Source organism: Lissotriton helveticus, chromosome 11 (assembly GCF_964261635.1).
Source record: "Lissotriton helveticus chromosome 11, aLisHel1.1, whole genome shotgun sequence".
Lineage (NCBI taxonomy): Eukaryota > Metazoa > Chordata > Amphibia > Caudata > Salamandridae > Lissotriton > Lissotriton helveticus.
The window spans coordinates 162,785,309-162,800,490 of NC_136072.1; the positions used below are offsets into that span (position 1 = coordinate 162,785,309).

At 46.8% G+C, this 15,182-nt stretch overlaps 1 protein-coding gene across 1 annotated transcript in view; it reads right to left on the minus strand.

Annotated features, from left to right (window-relative positions):
* Nucleotides 1-15,182, minus strand: part of LOC144791504 (uncharacterized) — a 165,339-nt gene that overhangs the window by 19,429 nt on the left and 130,728 nt on the right. The window lies entirely within an intron of this gene.

Sequence of the window (15,182 nt, forward strand, 5' to 3'; positions counted from 1 at the left end):
TTCAGTTATGCAGCTTGTAATGTATATTAACAGCACATTTAGTCATCACATCAGAGTGCAAAACTGAGAATCCTGCAGTGTTCCTTCACACATTTTTCGCTGTGTTTTACTTGGCGAAAAATGCAGAGTAAACCATGGAGAAGTGGTGATACCTTCCACGCAGTATGGGGCATATTATCAAGCAGGGCATTAAAAATTATCGCCGTTTTAGCGGCAGAAAACTGCCGCTAAAGCGGTGATAATGGGCTTGATAATATAGCCTTGTGAATTCCAATAGAAACCCATGTTCTGGTGTGAACATGGGCTTCTATTGGAATTCTCCAGGGCTTATTATCAAGCCCATTATCGCCGCTTTAGCGGCAGTTTTCTGTCGCTAAAACTGCGATCATTTTTAACGCCCTGCTTGATAATATGCCCCCAAATTCCTTATTAGAGCGGAAACACCCATTTCCACCTTACTTGGATTTACAACAGAAATTGTGGGGAAGGCAAGCACTCCTTCAAAGGTTTTATTAAAGTTGAAGGTTTTATTGCTCCAAGAAGATCGTGAAACACCTTGTGGAAGACTTTACTGTGGTGTGTGGGTTTTTCATTCGAGAGACTGTTTTAAGTACATGTTAACAAAACAAAGATTTTACTCATCACTTAAATATTCCTGTTGTCCCCCCAAAGGATGGTGTATTGGTTATGGCTTCATTAGTAGGTAGCCAGGAATTCCAATGACAAACCCATATGCACTCCTTAGAAAGTTCTCGGTCTGGCGCTGCAGCGTCCAAGTGACTATGAGCCAACCCTGTTTTTAGTAGCTAGAGCGAAGTAGAGATAACAATGCTGTTGGGACTCGCCCAAGTCCTGCCTGCCATGCCACTCGTCATGCGGGGGCTAGTTGAGGGCACTCTTCCTCATGTTGCTCAAATATTACTCTGCTGCACATCCAGTCTTTCTACCAAGCATGCTACCAGTGAATGTACTGCTAACTCTAGCTGTGCTGATTCAGAGATGCTGAGGATCAGCGCAGAGGGAGGGCAAAATGGAGATTGACAGCCTCTCCAATTCACTCAATACAAAGCCATCTGCTGCGGCGGACAGGGACTTTCATCCAGCTAGCGGTAAACAACCAACATAAACGTGAAAAACCTGACAGGGGCAAAAGCCACAGGCAATAATAGCACTATTGAAATTTAGTTAAGCAGGAGCACCAGTAAGCAGACACCAGTGATGAAAATAACCATGCTATCACATTAGCACAAACTGGACCGCTCAAAACATGGAATAACAGCAGAGACAACAAGCATTAGCCGCGCGGCCATGAAACTGAAAGTGTTCGTGATCGCGCGCTGCCCGTGAGTGATGTGCTTAATGAGCCATGAAGAGGAAAGCCAGATGGCGACTGCGCATGTGCCCGCGCGCGTAACAGCAAGCCTTAGGCCACAAGCAAAAGCTTGTGGTCGCATTTCTAAAGCCCCCACTCACTAAATGTCTCGCCAGACCAGCGCAGGCGCAGACTCAGGAGAGACCTAAAAATAAAATGAAGCGCAGACTACCGCGCTTCATTTGTTTTAAGCCCCTGGGAGGGATAGGTCCTGGGGGCAATCTAAAATTATGGTGTAGGGGCCCTTCACCTCCCCGGGACATTCCTCATCATGTGTGAGGGCACGTGCCCCCCGCTGCCCTGGGGACACCACCTCCCCGGGGCTTTGGTTTCATTTGGGCGGGGGGCCTCACGGGCCCCCGAGCCCTAGGGACCACCACCTCCCTGGGGCTTTCCTCATATTGTGTCAGGGCACGCAGCCTCCCCGCAGCCCTGGGGACCGCCGCCTCCCCGGGGCTTTTCCCCAAAAAAAGTGTGGGAGGACTCCTGCCCCCCACGCTGCCCCAGGGACCATCACCTCCGGGGCTTTGCTTTAATAGGGGCGGGGGGCCTCACATGCCTCCTCACACCCCGGGGACTGCCACCTCCCTGGGGCTCCAATTTAATATAGAGAAGTGTGGGGAGGGGCTTCTGCCCCTCCCCACACTGCCCTGGGGACCACCAATTCCGCGGGGCACAAATGATGTTAATGTGAGGGTCTGTTATGGACCCCTGGCCCTGGAGATCACCACCTCCCGGAGCTATGTTAAATGTTGGAAGGGGGCCACGTGGCCCCCCTTCTGAAGCCCTTGATGGCCCTGGAGACTGCCACCCCACAGGGCCAGCTTCTGCAATGTTCCAGTGTGCCCACCCGTGGGACATTGCTGTTTGCTATGGCATGGAGGGAGCAGATGCTTCAGTTGTTTTAAGCCCCCGGGAGGGGCGGTCCCGGGGGCAATTTAAAATTATGGTGTGGGGAGCCTTATTTCTAGCTCAAATGGCTCAAACATTACTAAAAATGGAGCGACAAGTGTTACAGCGTGGTGGAAGGCCCTTTGCAAACCTAGAATGGTTACCTGTTACTTATTGCTAAATATGGGTTTTAAATTGTTACTAATGGTGTGCAAGATTATCTTGCTTCCTTCTGTACCTCTCTTGCCTCTTGCCTCTTTCTGCATTTCTGTTACTTCTTTCTGCACATTTCTTTCTTTTTCTGCACTTCTCCCTCTTTCTGCATGTCTGTTGCCTCTTTCTGCACCTCTTTTGCTGTTATCTGTACCCCCTTTCTCCTTTCTGAACCCTTCTTCCCTCTTACTGCACCTCTATTGCCTTTTTCTGTACCCTCTTGCATCTTTCTGCACCCTTTTTGCCTCTTTCTGCACCTCTGTTCCTTCTTTCTGCACTTCTGTTGTTTCTTTCTGCACCTTTCTTGCTTCTTCCTGCATCCCTCTTGCCTCCCTCTCCACCCCTCTTCCCTTTTTCAGCACTTCTGTTGCTTTTTTCTGCAATTATCCTGCTTTTTTTTGCACCTCACTTGCCTCTTTCTGCACCTCTGTTGGTTCTTTGTGCAGTTCTCTTCCTCTTTCTCCACCCTTCCTGCCTCTTTCTATATCCCTCTTGCCTCTTTGTGCACCTCTCCTACCCCTTTCTGCACCCCTCTTGCCTCTTTTTCCACCTCTGTTGGCTCTTTCTGTACCTTTTGTGCTTCGTTCTGCACTTCATGCACTGCTCTGGCTTCCTCTTGCACCGCTGTTCCAAATTTCTGCATCCCTCTTCCCTTTTTCCGCACCCCTCGTCCCTCTTTCTGCACCTCTCTTGCCACAGTCTGCTCACTTGTTCCCTCTTTCTGAACCCCTTTTGTCTATTGCTGCACCTCTCTAGCCTCTTCCTGCAGATCTCTTGTCTCCTTCTGCACCTCACTTGCCTCTTTTTGTACCTCTGTTGGTTCTTTTGCACTGTTCTTCCTTCTTTCTGCACATCTTGTACCTGTTTCTCTACCTCTCTTGCCTCTGTCTGTACCCTGTTACCGTTCTGTACCTATTTTGCCTGTTTCTGCAACTCGCTTTCCTCTTTCTGCAGTTCTCTTGCCTCCTTCTGTACCTCTGTTACTTTTGTATGCACTTCTCTTGCTCTTTCTGAACCCCTGTTGCTTCATTCTGCACTTTCCATGCTTGTTTCTGCACCTGTTTTGCTTCTTTCTGCACCCCTGTTGTCTCTTTCTGCACTCGTCTTCCCTCTTCCTGTACCTTTCTTGCCTGTTTCTGCATCTCCCTTGCCTCTTTCTGCACTTCTCTTGCCTCTTTCTGGACCCCTGTTGCTTCATTCTTCACTTTCAATGCTTCTCTCTGCACCTGTCTTGCTTCTTTCTTCACCCCTGTTGTCTTATGTACCTATTTTGCCTGTTTCTGTAACTCTCTTGCCTATTTCTGCAGTTCTCTTGCCGCCTTCTGCATCTCTGTTGCTTCTTTCTGCACTTTTCTTGCCTCTTTCTGCACCCCTCTTGCTTCATTCTACACTTTTTATGCTTCCTTCTGCATCTGTCTTGCTTCTTTCTGCACCCCTGTTGTCTCTTTCTACACTTGTCTTCCCTCTTTCTGTACTTTTCTTGCCTGTTTCTGCATCTCACTTGCCTCTTTCTGTATGTTTCTTTCTTCTTTCTACACCTCTGTTGCTTCTTTAAGCAACTCTTTCTATCTATCTTTCCTTTTTTCTTTCTGCATTGCTCTTGCCTGTTTCTGCACCCCTCTTGTAACTTTATGTTCTTGTTTTTCCTCTTTGTGCAACTCTCTTGCCTCTTTCTACTCCTTTCTTCCCTCTTTCTGCACCACTCTTGCCTCTTTTTGTACCTCTGTTGCTTCTTTCTGCACTTCTCCTGCCTTTTTCTGCACCCTTAATGCCTCTTTGAGCACCTCTGTTGCTTCTTTCTGTACTTCTATTCCTTATTTCTGCACTCTTGGTGCCTCCTTCCACACTTCTGTTTCTTATTGCCGCACTTCTCTTGGTTCTTTCTGCATTGCTCTTGCCTCTTTCTGCATCCTTTTTGTCTCTTTGAGCACCTCTTTTGCTTCTTTCTGTACTTCTATCTCCTCTTTCTGCACCCCTCTTGCCTCTTTCTGCACATCTGATGCTTCTTTCTGCACCTCTATTGCTTCTTTCTTCACCTCTCTTGCTTCTTTCTGCAGCTGACTTGCCTCTTTCTGCACCCCTGTTGTCTCCTTCTACACTCGTCTTCCCTCTTTCTGGACCTTTCTTGTCTGTTTCTGGATCTCACTTGCCTCTTCCTGCAGTAATCTTGCCTGTTTCTGCATCTCTGTTGCTTCTTTCTGCACTTCTCTTACCTCTTCCTGCCGCCCTGTTGCTTCATTCTGCACTTTCCATGCTTCTTTCTGCATCTGTCTTTCGTCTTTATGCACCCCTGTTGTCTCTTTCTGCACTCTTCTTCCCTCTTTCTGTACCCTTCTTGCCTGTTTCTGCATCCCTCTTACCTCTTTCTGCACTTGTCTTCCCTCTTTGTAATCTATCTTGCTTCTTTGTGTACCTCTGTTGCTTCTTTCTGCACTTCTCTTTTCTGTACCCTTCGGGCCTCTGTCAGCACCTCTGTTGCTTCTTTATGCACTTCTCTTCCTTCTTTCTGCACTCCTCGTGCCTCCTTCTGCACCTCTGTTGCTTCTTTGGGCACGTCTCTTGGTTCTTTCTGCACTGCTCTTGCTCTTTCTGAACCCCTGTTGCTTCATTCTGCACTTTCCATGCTTGTTTCTGCACCTGTCTTGCTTCTTTCTGCACCCCTGTTGTCTCTTTCTGCACTCGTCTTCCCTCTTCCAGTACCTTTCTTGCCTGTTTCTGCATCTCCCTTGCCTCTTTCTGCACTTCTCTTGCCTCTTTCTGGACCCCTGTTGCTTCATCCTTCACTTTCAATGCTTCTCTCTGCACCTGTCTTGCTTCTTTCTTCACCCCTGTTGTCTTATGTACCTATTTTGCCTGTTTCTGTAACTCTCTTGCCTATTTCTGCAGTTCTCTTGCCGCCTTCTGAATCTCTGTTGCTTCTTTCTGCACTTTTCTTCCCTCTTTTTGCACCCCTCTTGCTTCATTCTACACTTGTCATGCTTCCTTCTGCATCTGTCTTGCTTCTTTCTGCACCCCTGTTGTCTCTTTCTACACTTGTCTTCCCTCTTTCTGTACTTTTCTTGCCTGTTTCTGCATCTCACTTGCCTCTTTCTATACTTTTCTTGCTTCTTTCTACACCTCTGTTGCTTCTTTAAGCAATTCTTTCTATCTATCTTTCCTTTTTTATTTCTGCATTGCTCTTGCCTGTTTCTGCACCCCTCTTGTATCTTTATGTTCTTGTTTTTCCTCTTTGTGCAACTCTCTTGCCTCTTTCTACTCCTTTCTTCCCTCTTTCTGCACCACTCTTGCCTCTTTTTGTACCTCTGTTGCTTCTTTCTGTACTTCTCCTGCCTTTTTCTGCACCCTTAATGCCTCTTTGAGCACCTCTGTTGCTTCTTTCTGTACTTCTATTCCTTATTTCTGCACTCTTGGTGCCTCCTTCCACACTTCTGTTGCTTATTGCCGCACTTCTCTTGGTTCTTTCTGCACTGCTCTTGCCTCTTTCTGCATCCTTTTTGTCTCTTTGAGCACCTCTTTTGCTTCTTTCTGTACTTCTATCTCCTCTTTCTGCACCCCTCTTGCCTCTTTCTGCACATCTGATGCTTCTTTCTGCACCTCCATTGCTTCTTTCTGCACCTCTCTTGCTTCTTTCTGCAGCTGACTTGTTCTTTCAGAACCTCTAGTGTCTCCTTCTCCACTCGTCTTCCCTCTTTCTGTACCTTTCTTGCCTGTGTCTGCATCTAATTGCCTCATTGTGCACTTTCCATGCCTCTTTCTGTACCTGTCTTGCTTTTCTGCACCCCTGTTGTCTCCTTCTGCACTCGTCTTCCCTCTTTCTGGACCTTTCTTGTCTGTTTCTGCATCTCACTTTTTTTCTTTCATCAGTTCTCTTGCCTCCTTCTGCATCTCTGTTGCTTCTTTCTGCACTTCTCTTGCCTCTTCCTGCCGCCCTGTTGCTTCATTCTGCACTTTCTATGCTTCTTTCTGCATCTGTCTTTCTTCTTTATGGACCCCTGTTGTCTCTTTCTGCACTCTTCTTCCCTCTTTCTGAAACTTTCTTGCCTGTTACTTCATCTCACTTGCCTCTTTCTGAACTCTTCTTGCTTGTTTCTACACCTCTGTTGCTTCTTTCAGCAATTCTCTTACCTGTTTCTGCATCCCTCTTACCTCTTTCTGCACTTGTCTTCCCTCTTTGTGATCTCTCTTGCTTCTTTGTGTACCTCTGTTGCTTCTTTCTGCACTTCTCTTTTCTGTACCCTTCGTGCCTCTGTCAGCACCTCTGTTGCTTCTTTCTGCACTTCTCTTCCTTCTTTCTGCACTCCTCGTGCCTCCTTCTGCACATCTGTTGCTTCTTTGGGCACGTCTCTTGGTTCTTTCTGCACTGCTCTTGCCTCTTTCTGCATCCCTCCTACCTCTTTGAGCACCTCTTTTGCTTCTTTCTGCACTTCTTTCTTCTCTTTCTGCACCCCTCTTGACTCCTTCTGCACCTCTGACGCTTCTTTCTGCACTTCTATTTCCTCTTTCTGCAACTCTCTTGTTTCTTTCTGCAGCTGACCTGCCTCTTTCAGCACCTCTGTTGCTTTTTTCTGCAGATCTTGCTTCTTTCTCCACCTCACTTGCCTCTTTCTGCACTTCTCTTGCTTCTTTCTACACCTGTGTAGCTTCTTTCAGCAATTCTCTTGCCTCTTTCTGCACTTCTCGTCCTTCTTTCTGCACCCCTCCTGCCTCTTTCTGTACCACTCTTGCCTCTTTGTGCACCCCTCCTACCTTTTACTGCACCCCTCTTGCCTCTTTTTGCTCTGTTGGATATTTCTGCACTTTTCTTGCTTCTTACTCCAATGCTTCTTTCAGCAATTCTCTTGCCTCGTTGTGCACTTCTCTTCCTTCTTTCTGCACTCCTTCTGCTTCTTTCTGTCCCTTTCTTGCCCCTGTGTGCACCGTTGTTGGTTCTTTCTGCGCTGCTCTAGCTTGTTTCTGCATCCCAAGTGCCTCTTTTTACACTTCTCTTGGTTCTTTCTAAACCTCTGCTGCCTCTTTTGGCACCTCTGTTGCTTCTTTCTGTACCCCTCCTGCCTCTTGCTGCACCCCTCTTCCCTCTTTGTACAACTCTCTTGCCTCTTTCTACACCTCTGTACCTTCTTTCTGCACCACTCTTTGCCTCTTTCTGTACCTCTTTTGCTTCTTTCTGCACTTTTCTCGCACTTTCTGCACCCTTCATGCCTCTTTCAGCACCTCTGCTGGTTCTTTCTGCACTGCTCTTGCTTTTTTTCTGCACGTCATTTGCCTCTTTGAGCACCTCTTTTTGCTTCTTTCTGCACTTCTCTCTCCTCTTTCTGTATCCCTCTTGCTTCTTTCTGCACCTCACTTGCCTCTTTCAGCACCTCTCTTGCTTTTTCCTACAGATCCCTTGCCTCTTTCTGCACCTCACTTGCCTCTTTCAGCACCTCTGTTGTTTTTTTCTGCAGATCTCTTGCCTCTTTCTGCAGCCCTCCTTTCTCTGTCTGTACCCCTCTTGCCTCTTGAGCACCTGTGTGGCTTCTTTCTGCACTTCTATTGCCTCTTTCTGCACCTCTCTTGCTTCTTTCTGTACCTCACTTACCTCTTTCAGAACCTCTCTTGCTTTTTTCTACATATCTCTTGCCTCTTTCTGTACCTCACTTGCCTCTTTCAGCACCTCTGTTGTTTTTTTTCTGCAGATCTCTTACCTCTTTCTGCAGCCCTTTTTTATCTTTCAGCACCCCTCTTGCCTCTTGTGCACCTCTGTTGGTTCTTTCTGCACTGCTCTCGCTTCTTTCTGCGCCCCACTTGCCTCTTTCTGTACTTCTCATGCTTGTTTCTATATCTCTCTTGGGTCTTCCTGCACCTCTGTTGCCTCTTTTTGCATTTCACTTGCTTCTTTCTGCACCTCTTTTGCCTCTTTTGGCACCTCTGTTGCTTCTTTCTGTACCCCTCCTGCCTCTTTCTGCACCCCTCTTCCCTCTTTGTGCAACTCTCTTGCCTCTTTCTACATCTCGGTACCCTCTTTCTACACCACTCTTGCCTCTTTCTGTACCTCTGTTGCTTCTTTCTGCTCTTCTCTTACACTTTCTGTACCTTTCACACCTCTTTCAGCACCTCTGTTGGTTCTTTCTGCACGGCTCTTGCTTTTTTCTGCACATGACTTGCCTCTTTGAGCACTTTTTGCTTCTTACTGCAGTTTTCGCTCCTCTTTCTGTACCCCTCTCACCTCTTTCTGTACCTCTGTTGCTTCTTTTTGCACTTCTATTGCCTCTTTCTGTACCTCTCTTGCTTCTTTCTGCACCTCACTTGCCTCTTGCAGCCCCTCTGTTGCTTTTTTCTACAGATCTCTTGCCTCTTTCTGTACCCCTCTTGCCTCTTTTGCACCTCTGTTGGTTCTTTCTGCACTGCTCATGTTTCTTTCTGCACCCCGCTTGCCTCTTTCAGCCCTCTGTTGCTTTTTTCTGCAGATCTCTTGCCTCTTTCTGCACCTCAATTGCCTCTTTCAGCACCTCTCTTGCTTCTTTCTGCAGCTGACTTGTTCTTTCAGCACCTCTGGTGTCTCCTTCTCCACTCGTCTTCCCTCTTTCTGTACCTTTCTTGCCTGTGTCTGCATCTAATTGCCTCATTGTGCACTTTCCATGCCTCTTTCTGTACCTGTCTTGCTTTTCTGCTCCCCTGTTGTCTCCTTCTGCACTCGTCTTCCCTCTTTCTGGACCTTTCTTGTCTGTTTCTGCATCTCACTTTTTTTCTTTCATCAGTTCTCTTGCCTCCTTCTGCATCTCTGTTGCTTCTTTCTGCACTTCTCTTGCCTCTTCCTGCCGCCCTGTTGCTTCATTCTGCACTTTCTATGCTTCTTTCTGCATCTGTCTTTCTTCTTTATGGATCCCTGTTGTCTCTTTCTGCACTCTTCTTCCCTCTTTCTGAACCTTTCTTGCCTGTTACTTCATCTCACTTGCCTCTTTCTGAACTCTTCTTGCTTGTTTCTACACCTCTGTTGCTTCTTTCAGCAATTCTCTTACCTGTTTCTGCATCCCTCTTACCTCTTTCTGCACTTGTCTTCCCTCTTTGTGATCTCTCTTGCTTCTTTGTGTACCTCTGTTGCTTCTTTCTGCACTTCTCTTTTCTGTACCCTTCGTGCCTCTGTCAGCACCTCTGTTGCTTCTTTCTGTACTTCTCTTCCTTCTTTCTGCACTCCTCGTGCCTCCTTCTGCACATCTGTTGCTTCTTTGGGCACGTCTCTTGGTTCTTTCTGCACTGCTCTTGCCTCTTTCTGCATCCCTCCTACCTCTTTGAGCACCTCTTTTGCTTCTTTCCGCACTTCTTTCTTCTCTTTCTGCACCCCTCTTGACTCCTTCTGCACCTCTGACGCTTCTTTCTGCACTTCTATTTCCTCTTTCTGCAACTCTCTTGTTTCTTTCTGCAGCTGACTTGCCTCTTTCAGCACCTCTGTTGCTTTTTTCTGCAGATCTTGCTTCTTTCTCCACCTCACTTGCCTCTTTCTGCACTTCTCTTGCTTCTTTCTACACCTGTGTAGCTTCTTTCAGCAATTCTCTTGCCTCTTTCTGCACTTCTCGTCCTTCTTTCTGCACCCCTCCTGCCTCTTTCTGTACCACTCTTGCCTCTTTGTGCACCCCTCCTACCTTTTACTGCACCCCTCTTGCCTCTTTTTGCTCTGTTGGATATTTCTGCACTTTTCTTGCTTCTTACTCCAATGCTTCTTTCAGCAATTCTCTTGCCTCGTTGTGCACTTCTCTTCCTTCTTTCTGCACTCCTTCTGCTTCTTTCTGTCCCTTTCTTGCCCCTGTGTGCACCGTTGTTGGTTCTTTCTGCGCTGCTCTAGCTTGTTTCTGCATCCCAAGTGCCTCTTTTTACACTTCTCTTGGTTCTTTCTAAACCTCTGCTGCCTCTTTTGGCACCTCTGTTGCTTCTTTCTGTACCCCTCCTGCCTCTTGCTGCACCCCTCTTCCCTCTTTGTACAACTCTCTTGCCTCTTTCTACACCTCTGTACCTTCTTTCTGCACCACTCTTTGCCTCTTTCTGTACCTCTTTTGCTTCTTTCTGCACTTTTCTTGCACTTTCTGCACCCTTCATGCCTCTTTCAGCACCTCTGCTGGTTCTTTCTGCACTGCTCTTGCTTTTTTTCTGCACGTCATTTGCCTCTTTGAGCAACTCTTTTTGCTTCTTTCTGCACTTCTCTCTCCTCTTTCTGTATCCCTCTTGCTTCTTTCTGCACCTCACTTGCCTCTTTCAGCACCTCTCTTGCTTTTTCCTACAGATCCCTTGCCTCTTTCTGCACCTCACTTGCCTCTTTCAGCACCTCTGTTGTTTTTTTCTGCAGATCTCTTGCCTCTTTCTGCAGCCCTCCTTTCTCTGTCTGTACCCCTCTTGCCTCTTGAGCACCTGTGTGGCTTCTTTCTGCACTTCTATTCCCTCTTTCTGCACCTCTCTTGCTTCTTTCTGTACCTCACTTACCTCTTTCAGAACCTCTCTTGCTTTTTTCTACATATCTCTTGCCTCTTTCTGTACCTCACTTGCCTCTTTCAGCACCTCTGTTGTTTTTTTTCTGCAGATCTCTTACCTCTTTCTGCAGCCCTTTTTTATCTTTCAGCACCCCTCTTGCCTCTTGTGCACCTCTGTTGGTTCTTTCTGCACTGCTCTCGCTTCTTTCTGTGCCCCACTTGCCTCTTTCTGTACTTCTCATGCTTGTTTCTATATCTCTCTTGGGTCTTCCTGCACCTCTGTTGCCTCTTTTTGCATTTCACTTGCTTCTTTCTGCACCTCTTTTGCCTCTTTTGGCACCTCTGTTGCTTCTTTCTGTACCCCTCCTGCCTCTTTCTGCACCCCTCTTCCCTCTTTGTGCAACTCTCTTGCCTCTTTCTACATCTCGGTACCCTCTTTCTACACCACTCTTGCCTCTTTCTGTACCTCTGTTGCTTCTTTCTGCTCTTCTCTTACACTTTCTGGACCTTTCACACCTCTTTCAGCACCTCTGTTGGATCTTTCTGCACGGCTCTTGCTTTTTTCTGCACATGACTTGCCTCTTTGAGCACTTTTTGCTTCTTACTGCACTTTTCGCTCCTCTTTCTGTACCCCTCTCACCTTTTTCTGTACCTCTGTTGCTTCTTTTTGCACTTCTATTGCCTCTTTCTGTACCTCTCTTGCTTCTTTCTGCACCTCACTTGCCTCTTTCAGCCCCTCTGTTGCTTTTTTCTACAGATTTCTTGCCTCTTTCTGTACCCCTCTTGCCTCTTTTGCACCTCTGTTGGTTCTTTCTGCACTGCTCATGTTTCTTTCTGCACCCCGCTTGCCTCTTTCAGCCCTCTGTTGCTTTTTTCTGCAGATCTCTTGCCTCTTTCTGCACCTCAATTGCCTCTTTCAGCACCTCTGTTGCTTTTTCTGCAGATCTCTTGCCTCTTTCTGCATCCCGCTTGCCTCTTCCCACACTTCTCATGCTTGTTTCTGTCCCTCTCTTGTGTCTTCCTGCACCTCTATGGCCTCTTTTTGCACTTCACTTGCTTCTTTCTGCACCTCTCTTGTCTCTTTTGGCATCTCTGTTGCTTCTTTCTGTACCCCTCCTGCCTCTTTCTGCACCCCGCTTTCCTCTTTGTGCAACTCTCTTGCTCTTTCTGCATCCTTCATGCCTCTTTCAGCACTCCAGTTGGTTCTTTCTGCACTGCTCTTGCTTTATTCTGCACCCCTCACTTGCCTCTACCTGCACTTCTCTTGCTTCTTTCTACACCTCTGTTGCTTCATTCAGCAATTCTCTTGCCTCTTTCTGTACCTCTCTTGCCTCTTTGTGCACCTCTCCTACCTTTTTCTGCACCCCTCTTGCCTCTTTCAACACCTCTGTTGGTTTTTTCTGCACAGCTCTTGCTTTATTCTGCACCTCACTTGCTTCTTTCTGCACTTTTCTTACTCCTTTCTACACCTCTGTTGCTTCTTTTAGCAATACTCTTGCCTCTCTGCACTTCTCTTTCTTCTTTCTGCACCCTCCTGCCTCTTTCTGTACCTCTCTTGCCTCTTTCTGAACCTTTGTTGGTTCTTTTTGCACTGCTCTGGCTTCCTGTTGCACAGCTGTTCCAAATTTCTGCATCCCTCTTGCCTTTTTCTGCAACCCTCTTCCCTCTTTCTGCACCTCTCTTGCCACAGTCTGCTCACCTGTTCCCTCTTTCTGAACCCCTTTTGCAAATTTCTGACCCTCCTGCCTCTTTCTGCACCCCTTTTACCTGTTTCTCTACCTCTCTTGCCTCTGTCTGTACCCTGTTACCATTCTGTATCTCTTTTGCCTGTTTCTTCAACTGTCTTACCTCTTTCTGCAGTTCTCTTGCCTCCTTCTCCACCTCTGTTGCTTCATTCTGCACTTTCCATGCTTGGTTCTGCACCTGTCTTGCTTCTTTCTGCACCCCTGTTGTCTCTTTCTGCACTCGTCTTCCCTCTTCCTGTACCTTTCTTGCCTGTTTCTGCATCTCCCTTGCCTCTTTCTGTACTTTTCTTACTTCTTTCTACACCTCTGTTGCTTCTTTCAGAAATTCTCTTGCCTCTTTCTGCACTTCTCTTGCCTCTTTCTGTACCCCTGTTGCTTCATCCTTCACTTTCCATGCTTCTCTCTGCACCTGTCTTGCTTCTTTCTGCACCCCTGTTGTCGTATGTACCTCTTTTGCCTGTTTCTGCAACTCTCTTGCCTATTTCTGCAGTTCTCTTGCCGCCTTCTGCATCTCTGTTGCTTCTTTCTGCACTTTTCCTGCCTCTTTCTGCACCCCTCTTGCTTCATTCTACACTTTTCATGCTTCCTTCTGCATCTGTCTTGCTTCTTTCTGCACCCCTGTTGTGTCTTTCTGCACTCGCCTTCCCTCTTTCTGTACTTTTCTTGCCTGTTTCTGCATCTCACTTGCCTCTTTATGTACTCTTCTTGCTTCTTTCTACACCTCTGTTGCTTCTTTAAGCAATTCTTTCTATCTATCTTTCCTTCTTTCTTTCTGCATTGCTCTTGCCTGTTTCTGAACCCCTCTTGCATCTTTCTATTCTTGTTTTTCCTCTTTGTGCAACTCTCTTGCCTCTGTCTACTCCTTTCTTCCCTCTTTCTGCACCACTCTTGCCTCTTTTTGTACCTCTGTTGCTTCTTTCTGCACTTCTCCTGCCTTCTTGTGCACACTTCATGCCTCTTTGAGCACCTCTGTTGCTTCTTTCTGTACTTCTCTTCCTTATTTCTGCACTCTTGGTGCCTCCTTCCACACTTCTGTTGCTTATTGCCGCACTTCTCTTGGTTCTTTCTGCATTGCTCTTGCCTCTTTCTGCATCCCTTTTGTCTCTTTTGTGGTATATAAATAAATAATACCGGATCTAGGTTTGACTAGGCATAGCAATAACAGATAGCTCAATAAATAAGAGTCAAGATTCGAGGTAGTAGGAGTTTGCAGGTTTATTACAGCATAAAGGACAGGAACAGGACAACCTGCACAGGAATAGGATGGCAGGGCCCGGCAGCTGCCGGGGCTGGATCTGGGATGAGCGCGCTAGCATTTAATAACAATACACAAGCATATATAGTAAAACAGTTGCATTACAGTACATATGATAGGCGGAGCAGTGGGTGGAGCAAAGGGTGTGACGCGTAGTAGTCGCGAAAGATAAGGGTGAAAGTAGGTGTAACAAGAGGCGTATACATAGACAGGTGATGCAAACGTAGCAGAATATGTCATGAATGGGGCGGAAACATGGAGGGGGCTACCTAAGGAGCCGGGACCTCTAACCTAGTGGTGCGCGCAAACTGGCAATGACGTGTTACTAGGAGAAGCTGGGGGCTACGAACTCTGTGCTAGGAGCAGAGACTGAAGTCTGGAGAGTCAGGGCGACATGTACCTAAACAGTATCTAGTATCTGATGTTTAGAGAACATGTTGATATAAACTAGAAGTCAGGAGGGGAAAGGCTAACTTGATTCTAAGACTGGAGCATGCATTATTCTACATGTAGTGCGTGATGAAGAATATTAAATGACCATAAATACAGTATTTCTCTTACATGGAGACGTAGAGGCTAGACAATGACGGAAACTATTGATGCGGTTCAGTAGCTTAGGAATGCAGAGAAGGAGGGCTGGACTGATAACTAGAATCATAACATACTCTTGGCAGACTCAGAGGCAGAGCCAGGCTGAACCGGGCACTGTGAGGCAGGAAGTAAGTGAAGGGTCAGGGATACAGGTGGGGGCTGTATCGCTCCTCAGCGAGGGCTTCAGGAGACAGGAGCTGAATCTGGTGTCCGGGCCCTTTTGAGGCCTAGAAACGGGGACTTTACAATGGAATAACGTGCACACTGAGAAACGTGGCAACGTAACTTTAAATAGGCCTAATATTCGTAGTATTCACGAAAACTGGAAACTGGCATACTAGAGATGGGCACAAATATAATTGCGTCTTTAATCGAACATGGGGAATACATATGCATATTTAATCATGCACACATAACATAAGATGGAGGACGCGTAGGGACACAGAACATGGCAAAATTTACTTTTCCACATTCCCTCCTTGTCACTACGTTTCCATCAGGAAACATCAATATTCATGATACCATCTATCATTTCATACAGCATCAATTGTTTGTCTCGAATTTTCTTGGAACGGGATTTAGAACGGGACTTGGGACTAGGAATACAAGAGGTAGCACAAATGCCGCAAATCGCAGGGCCACATTGTATACAGAGGCAGCAACTGAATATGATCGCT